This window comes from Ochlerotatus camptorhynchus, unplaced genomic scaffold, assembly GCF_037179485.1.
Source record: "Ochlerotatus camptorhynchus isolate MF236.1 unplaced genomic scaffold, CSIRO-AGI_Acam_v1.1 ptg000304l, whole genome shotgun sequence".
Taxonomy (NCBI): domain Eukaryota; kingdom Metazoa; phylum Arthropoda; class Insecta; order Diptera; family Culicidae; genus Ochlerotatus; species Ochlerotatus camptorhynchus.
The window spans coordinates 1,452,048-1,461,375 of NW_027040792.1; the positions used below are offsets into that span (position 1 = coordinate 1,452,048).

The 9,328-nt window shown below is 40.0% G+C and overlaps 1 pseudogene; it reads right to left on the reverse strand.

Moving 5' to 3' along the window:
- Window positions 1-850: 850 nt before the first annotated feature.
- On the reverse strand, window positions 851-8,866 carry LOC135707120 (uncharacterized; annotated as a pseudogene).
- Between the last annotated feature and the right edge of the window lie 462 nt (window positions 8,867-9,328).

Consider the following 9,328-nt stretch of genomic DNA (forward strand, 5'->3'; position numbering starts at 1 on the left):
TCGCTTAACGCTTATAACGCTTTTCGCCCGCACGCTCAAGGCAGATACCTCACTCTCGTATGGCTATAGATTTTTAATACGATCCGTCTTTTCCAGTTCTTCAATATGCTTTAATGTTTTCTCTAAAACGTTATCTATTTCGAAAAAAGTTTTAATCTGAAATGCTATGGGCATGAGAATCAAACAGCTAGATTTGATAGAATTTTCTTCTGTTATTTCTGACAATGCACTGGTTTCTTTCTCTACGATTAAAATCTGTGGTTTTCGAAAAACATTTAGATTTTCCAGGTGTTTGAAAAGCTTGAAATCCGAATCAACACTATCAAAAGTATGTTTAAGTTTTTGTAAATAATGGTGAAATTGATAATTCGCATCAGGAATCGGTGAAATCAAGCCTAGCTCTTCTATCTGCTTAGCTATCTGAGTGTACAAGTTTTGTGCTCCATTTTGAATTTCATTTACATCGTTTCTGGTTAGGTTTGCACGCTTATGCAAACTTAAACTGAATTCGACAACAGTTTTATCAATTTTAGACAAAGATTCTATGATTAAGTTATCTGGCTGATGCGTTTCGGCGAGTTGCTTAGAACTGTGTCCGTAGATGTCTTCTGCAGATTTCGGAAATTGTATCTTCTGCACGTTTTCTCTGGGTGGTTGGGGTAGGATAATCGTATGGTTCAGTATGTGCCTTTTAAAAGAATAGTATTTTTGAAAGATCTGTCTACAGTTTTGTACTGTGCAAATACACCTGTGATTGTTGGGTAGCTTATGCATATCATTCAAGTGTGATATATAGGTCTCCACTGATTCGAATGTAGCTGTACATCTTTCTACAAAGCAAGCAATACGGTTAGACATGTTGAACGTTGTTGAGGTGAATCACCAGCTTCTCAATCTTAGAGTACTTTTCGGGAACGTATATTCCGTTAACACATTTGACGACGAACATCCAAACTAATTTTAATATTTTGGCGAGTTGCAGTCCGAGGATAAGTTCCAGCTTGATGAATACGTCTACAGTACGCTTCAAAGAAGGTAGTTTGTAACACAGGGCACTGTAACAAACGATGAACGAACCCTGCAAGTCCTTGTAGTTGGCACCAACTGCTATCAATTTGGGTGCGGACTATAATCCGAGGTCCTTGTATCGTGCGTATAGATCCTGTAGTTTTAGTTTTGCTGCCTGTTCCGTGTGGGCGAAGAGAATGATTTCTTCTTGAGCTGATGACACTGTAGGTTTATACCCTGCAGTAACTCTGGGCGATGGTAAAACACAGTTTAACAATATCAAAACAGCACACAAACGAGAATCTGAAATATTTCAAGAATAGGTATCACTAACTCTCAATTAAACTATAGAAATGGTTACCTTCGCTCAACTCGGAATTCATGCATGCATTAGTTCATGCCAAATTCTTGTCGAAAATTCATCATTTACGGGGTGTGTCAAGTAATCTGTTATGTGTATCAATAGCTCATCCCAAACTTTAATTCCATCCTTGGAGGTGCAATATTTCAGGCCAAAATCGATATCAATCTGAAAGTTTGAACAGCAATTTATCGATAAATATGCATAGTTTTTAATCGAGAATGTTGGAATATGTGCAAACAAAACTATAACAAAATCATATTGCGCATTTCCCATCAAACTGCAGTTACCTTGTTAAAAAGTGTGATAACAGTGCAAGTTTCCTTCTAATCGTTTTGTTGTTTTCGGTGCACTTTTTTCTTATAACGCACACTAAAGCAATTTGAAGAAAACGTGCACTTTAATCACATTAGTAATTTCAAATTTAAGGTATGTTAAATAAATGATACTCACTAGTTGGTATCCAAATTTACTTTGAACGTGCTTCCAAATTTGATTCTTCCGCAATTTTTCCCCTGCTGTTGATTTACCCAAGAATTGAATGCGTGATGCGAAGTTTTCCTTCCATTTATCAAGAATTGTAGCCCATGGTCAATCGTTAAGCATCAACCAGTTCATTGACAATACAGGTGCTGTGTTGTTTTTCGTGCCATCGGTTCCTGGCCGAATTCGCTTGGCATACTCCTCTTCTGATTTATCACGTTTACGGGATTTGGTTCTCAAATTACAAATCTTGTTGTAAATAATACCTCCTGGATTCCTTTTGGTGCCGCCTTTATCCAAATAGTATGTTTCCTATAAACCGTAACAAAAAGCTTGAAATGTATAAATATTTGAAACGGTAGCACCACCCAAATAAAATAAAAACTTTCTTTATAGGTTCTATACGCGTTGCTATTACCTTCTTTTCCGATTTGAATACTGACGATACTGTTACAGCATGCTCCTCAAGGTCTTCTTGCAACAGTCTTGTTCTGTTCGCCAAGTGCCATTCGGCGATAATACCCGCCAACTCGTATTGTCTTCCAGTCGACAACTCACCGATTTCAGATCGACGCACAATGTCCTTACCCAGTTCTGAAGAATTTAGCAAGTGCAGTAGAGTTGTCGGACTGAACAATTTTCGTCCAACAGAATTGTCGTTCACAACTTCCACACTACTTCCAGTATTGAGACCGCTACAGCCGGCAGTATCTTGATGACTCAAACGCTGTCGAAAAAGGAAAAAAATACTGTTAGTCATAAATACTTTTAATGTTAACAATGCAAAGGTTTCTAATAATTAATTAACATTGTTTTACACGTTTAGTATTTGTAATGTCCTTTAGACATACGAATCCACCTGTAGCACTGCTCGACAGGGTACATGGTGAATCGTGGGGATGATGATTAATGTTTGTGTTTCCTGGGGTTCTTTCTTCAATTGTTTCCTGGCTGCTGCGATTTTGAGTATACCTGAGCGTAACCTCTTCTGCCGCAGGAATCTGTTCCGGCTCTTGATTTGAATCGCTTTCTACCTTCACTTCGCTTTCCGAAACTATCCACGGTGATAGGGAAGTCAGATTATTTTCACAGTCCAGAAAGTTCCGAAGTTCCACTTGCTGCAAAAAAAGTAAATCTGTTGAACAATAATTTTCGCAACATTACAAATAAAGGTTTACGTTTCTCTGTCGCCACTGCACTACGGTCAACAATCAATACGAAACTAACGATTTTAAATTGGCTCACTACTCGACTAGTCTATTGGTCCCAAGCAAACGATTAACGTATCCCATTCTAGTCGAAATTCTACTACTACACAATGTTTGTTTTGATTCGCTATGAAATTTTGACAGATAAAATGAGGGGTTATTGGATTTTCCTATGTTTCGAGGGGTGAATCGACTAGCTCGGGACCGAAGATAGTACCAGAGCTGAGCCAAGAAGTTGAGCACGTTATTTCGGGACCTTCTAGTCTTAGAGTTACCTCTATCATAGAGGTAACTCTAAGACCACTGGGTCCCGAAGAAAATCATTATTATTTTTGGCTCACTCAGTACCAGAACAACGGTCCCAAGCAGTCCCAAGCTATTTCACTCACCCCTGCATGTTCTGCATGAATCCACACACCCCTGATGTTATCTGTCAAACTTTCATAGCGAATCAAAACAAACATAGTGTAGTAATAGAATTTCAACTAGAATAGGGTACGTTAATCGTTTGCTTGGGACCAATAGGCTACTAAAGTGGTGAGCCAATTTAAAATCGTTAGTTTCGTATTGATTGTTGCCTCTATGCTACGGTGTCGAAGATTTTCTGTGTGTTCCAAACGAATCCGTCGCTCAAATTGGTGGACTGCAAAACTTCTTCAAGTGTTCCATAGTCTATGGTGGATAGCTCTTGAATACCAATGTCACGTTCTATCAAAAGAAAACAGCTTTTTAATCAGACATTTTTAATTAATTAAATACTGTACTTACCACCGAGAAGAGCGAAAAAACTAAGCGGAAATCCCGAGTCCAACAACAAACGCTCTCGTTCATCCGCCATTTTCACTTTTTTATCCACCCGCATAAACAATAACCATAAGAAGCGCCTAACCACCAATTCGGAATATCATCCCAACTTTATGTTGTATGGTCGTACCATCTATGATATAGTTAGTGTATGGTAACGGTTTATTAGGGCACTGCTAAAATGATACAGTCGATATGTCATACACGCATATAAAATCCATAATGAAATTGGGTCTGTCAAAGTTATGTGCAAAGCATGTGTATCGCACATGGTACATGCATATAACTTCTACGCGAACGAATGCCTTTAATGTTTATTGGATTGCTAATAAATATTAACTGATTTACGCTTGATACGTATAGGGATTCATTTGGAATAAAAGTGCCAGACTTAGAGTTGAATATATATGATATTTCTGATAAAATTACCTTATTGATTTATTGACTATTTCAAGCTGAACATTGCATTAGGTCCTAAAAAACATTGACAGATTCTCTTCGTCGACTTTCTCTTTGAATCTCCACGGCCATGCCTGATCGATAAAAGAAGTTTTTATCTAGCATCTAACGCGACAAACACAACATGAAACGATTATGTGCTCAAGTTATTAACGAAAGAGAAAGTCCTTCCCTATGGACATGGAGGTTGACGGTACTGAAGCAAAGGGTTATGTTTAATTTATTTATATTTGCAACGATGGTGACTTCCTATAGTGACACATATCACCTTCTTAATGCTTCAGTATGCCTCAAACGATTAATTCTTGGTTGTTAATAGAACTTCCTTGATGAAATCGGCTGCTTCATGAAGACTGAGCAATTCTGATTATAGTATCAGATTTGTTCCTTATACGGAGGAACTGGGAGGGCTTATTAGAAACTTCTCACCAATAAAATAATGATCCTCTAGTAACGGGAGGAGATTAGAGGGCGGGTGTTTGACGCATAGGGCCGTCAATTTCGCTTTCAGAGCGTCGCAGTCGGCGGTTTTATGATTCGTGAGCGCTCGCGATTCGTAGAATCGTTGATTGTGGCTGTGAGTGGATTTGACGGGTTTTGTGTGTCGGACCCTAGCCTTTTGGCCTCTTCATGTGTCTAGCATGTGCAAGGTATCATTATAGCGTCTAATGGTTTTCAGATTCCTGGTTGCGCGAAATACATTTGTGAGAATATCTTTTTCAGATTTTAGTAGTGTGTGAATTTTACTAGTGTAGGGTGGGAAATCGTAAAAACAAAGCTTTCACCTTCAAAATTTAGTAGCTTAATTTCATCGCAATTGCAATATTGAAACTTCATTGAGAAGTAGACGAAATACGTGTATCTGTCAAAAGATAAGCAATTATAACGGATTAAAGGAAATTTAACATTCAACATGTTTGGATGGAATATTGATGCACTGCATAAATATAAGAATTATTGATCATTTCATATTTACGTACATTAATTTTTATTCCTAAAAAAGACTTCTACGGATTGCTTAATGTGGACTATGACGGACCTTTTTAGAAACTTTCAAGGTGATAAGAAGTTCCGCTGGGAGCTTGTTCGGAACTTTGTTTTGGCCATGATTTCAGCTTTACCTGAAGTTCCTAAGAAGTGCTTAGGGATGCTTTTTGGAATTGTTTTTGAATTTCAAGAGCCTGTTCCTCGTGCGCTTTCTATAGCTTCTAAAGTAGCCAGAAAGTTGTGTTGGAACTTTATATGCACTTTATAGAACTCGAAAGTGGGTTTTATCGATGGATGCGGAACTTTTGGTTACTTGGGAAGAAAGTACTGTTGGAACTTTATTTGAACTTTATGGAACTTCTGAGTTTTATCGTTGAATGCGGAACTTTTGGTTACTTGGGTTATTTCCTGGAGGATTTCAAGCAGCTTCCAGGGCTGGCTTTCTATTCTGCTATGGCCAACAATGCTACAGCTGAGTATTTCAGGACGAAGAAGACATCGAAATTTCCCAAAAAAAAAATACCTTATTTGGAAATCAATTTGCACGTGTGGCCGAAAGAGTAAATCTTTCGTCACTACAGGCACAATCAACAAGGAGATTTACCAGAAAGAGTGCCTGCAGAAACGATTGCTACTTTTCATCAAAAATCACAAAGAAAACCCTTTGTTCTGGCCCGATTTGGCATCATGCCATTATACTAAAACTGTGATGGAGTGGTACCAACCTGTGGAAACTAACAAAGGAAATCAAGTGAATATTGTACCAAAAACCGCAAATCCGCCAAGTTTTCCAGATTTACGATCAATCGAGAGGTATTGGGCTCTGATGAAGAGGAAGCTTTTTGGAAAGAAACAAGGAATCAAAAATATCAAATACTGAGGAGTCTGTGTTTTGCAAGGGGTATTCAACTCTGCACACCTTAATCTGTGCCAAGAGTTTTGGCAGTGCCCAAAGCTGTGTAAAGCGTTGTGCCGATCATTCCGAAGTAGGCTTGAAGTGTATCAATCAAGGTGTCAATATCCCATGAGTTTGGCAACCCTGAAGTTAGACTTTTGTGATTGTGTTTACATTTTCAATTTATCTAATTCATGACCATGGTTCACGGCAAATATTATTACATTAGAATGAGAGCGAATTTGGCAGTGGAAAAGGAATTGGAAGCAATACAACCTATACGACCCGTCCACAAAAAACGGACGGTGGACGAAATTTTCACCAGCTGCCAGTAAAATGCTCCCCAACAAAATCAAACCCAGAACTCGAACGGGCGAACCCTAGAAACAACATTCTCGAATCAGTTCTGATCGACTCAGAACTACACAACCTCGAAGACATCACTCAAGCCAATCGTATCGCAGATTGTGATGTATCCTACCATCACCCAATTACTCACGTTCAAGCCTATCAAGTTCACGATCCTTGGCAGATGTGATACCTTCCACAAGGTACCACCAATCAAAACCAATGGCCAATGTACCACCAGTGAAAAAAATCTAATGTTCCCCCACTGCATATCTGTCATAGCTGTCATGGGATCTTGCCGAACAGCAATTTACTGCTTTCGAGATTGAGCAAGGCCTTGGAATTGATTGATTGGTAGACCACCCATCGCACCGAATCCTTTTGAGACGAACTAGTGCAACAGAAGAGTGCAGATTGGATCGTTGATGATGGGGTGTACTCATGGAATAGGATGTAATTGCTTTTTTGATTGCACTGATCTGTTCCTATAAATCCTATACTGTTTCGCTGAGGCAATCGTCCAGACCTGATGGAATATTTGGAGTTAAAGGGCGAACACGAAATTATTGCGACACATTCAACAGGGCATAACTTTTTTACCATTGGGTAAAAATCAACCAAATTTTGCACACTTTCTCATTGATGTGTATTGTGTACATGCTGTCAAACTCGAAGTCGTGTTTTTCGATTCAACGAAAATGGAGGTGAACCAACGCGAGTTGAGAGAACAAATTCTTTCCAAACACCTGGAATTTCCTGACCTGTCGCACCGGCAGTTGGGAAAAATGTTGAACATTCACCAATCAACCGTCTCCAGAGTGTTGAAGCGGTTCCAGGAGCGGTTGACGTTGGACCACGGCAAAGGAGCTGGAAAAAAAAACCGGGACCGGAGAACAAAAAGACGGAGGGAAAGGTGAAGCGGATGATTAAAGCAAATCCCAACGTCTCAAGCCGTGATTTGGCTAAAAAGATCGGCATGTCGCAGAGCTACGTCCAGAATGCAAAGAAGAGAGCTGGACTACATACATACAAGGTACAGAACTTCCCAAACCGCGATGAGCGGCAACAATCGACGGCTAAAACTCGGGCACGGAAGCTCTACGAGAAGATGCTGACAAAATATGGCTGCTGTGTGATGGACGACGAAACGTATATAAAAGCCAATTTTAAGCAAATTCCGGGGTTGGAGTTTTTCACCGGCAAGAGCAAGTTCGATGTGGACGACAAATTTAAGAAGAAGAAAATGTCGAAGTTCGCCTCCAAATATCTCATTTGGCAGGCCATCTGCTCTTGCGGACTGAAGAGTGAGCCTTTCGTGACAAAGGGCACAGTAAATGGCGAGATCTACAAATCTGAGTGCCTCGAGAAGCGCCTTTTGCCGTTCTTGCAGCAGCACGACGAAGCTCCGCTATTTTGGCCAGATTTGGCATCATGCCACTATTCTAAAAGTGTCCTGGAGTGGTATGAGGCCAATTCTGTCCATTTTGTTCCAAAGGACATGAATCCGCCAAACTGTCCGGAGCTGCGCCCGGTGGAGCAGTACTGGGCAATAATGAAGCGGGAACTTCGGAAGAGCAAGAAGACAGTCAAAGACGAGAATGACATGTTAAGAAAATGGAAAAAAACTGAGAAACTGGTACCGGATGACACTGTAAAGACTTTGATGGAGGGCATCAAGCGAAAATGCGTTCAATTTTACACTCAAGGCTCCATCGATTAACTTTTCTTTTGATTTTTGAAGTAAATATATGTATAAAACTACCCTAAAATTTTGGTTTGATTCTAAACATTATAAGAAAATTGGCATGACATTTTCGGTGTCGCAATAATTTCGTGTTCGCCCTTTAATACGTATCGACATCACTCAACTGGGACTTGTATGGACATCCCTATAAAGTCCTGTGAATTTCCTACCGTCCATAGTCCATAGCAATTGAAACCAATGACTGGCAAGGATACCTAAGGAAAAACGTAGGAGAAAACCATTAAATTTTCATCCCGGAAGACCCTTGGCAAGAACGGGATTTAAACTTGGCCGAAATACAAAAAACCCATCACCCACAGCCCCTATGATGTGTTTTTTTTTTTCTTTATCGTTCGTTCTGCATAACAAACTTGTAAAACAAAACAAAAATCCTCCGCAGCTGGCACAATATTGTCGTCGTTCAGAGGATTTTTGTCCATTCAGTTCGCCGATCGCATTCCACACCGTACCGTCGTATTGGACGATCTTACAGGCATTTGACAAACCGTTGCTGGAGGGAACCCATTTTGGCCATCTTGACTGTCGTATCGACCCTCTCGACCGACCATGGTGTGGAAGGACTCTGTTGGCATGAAGCTATTCTGGACGAAACCTCGAGCCGCTGGGATTTTTGCTACGAATCGGATGAAATAAACTTAGTGAAGGGCATCTCAGCCATCATCGGGCAATTTGGCAAACGATTTGTATGTATGTATGTATGTAAGGTAGCCACCATCCCTTCAAAGATCTTGTCTTGTATGCAGCTCCACTTAATGGCAAGATCAATTTGAGCTACCGATCTGAACTCACAATATCGCTGTATGAAGGGCCAAAAACGGAGGTGCGGACCCGTAAGCAGAGACACTTACACGAAACCCACGGGAATTTAAGAATCTCCTTCCAACGATACGATCCAAAAAATCGAATAACACAATTCGCAATACTTATTAAGCTTCCTACAGGATGGTTTGTAAAGAAGGGCGCATCAATCTCACTGAAACTGTTGAAGTAGAATTCACACCACCACAATC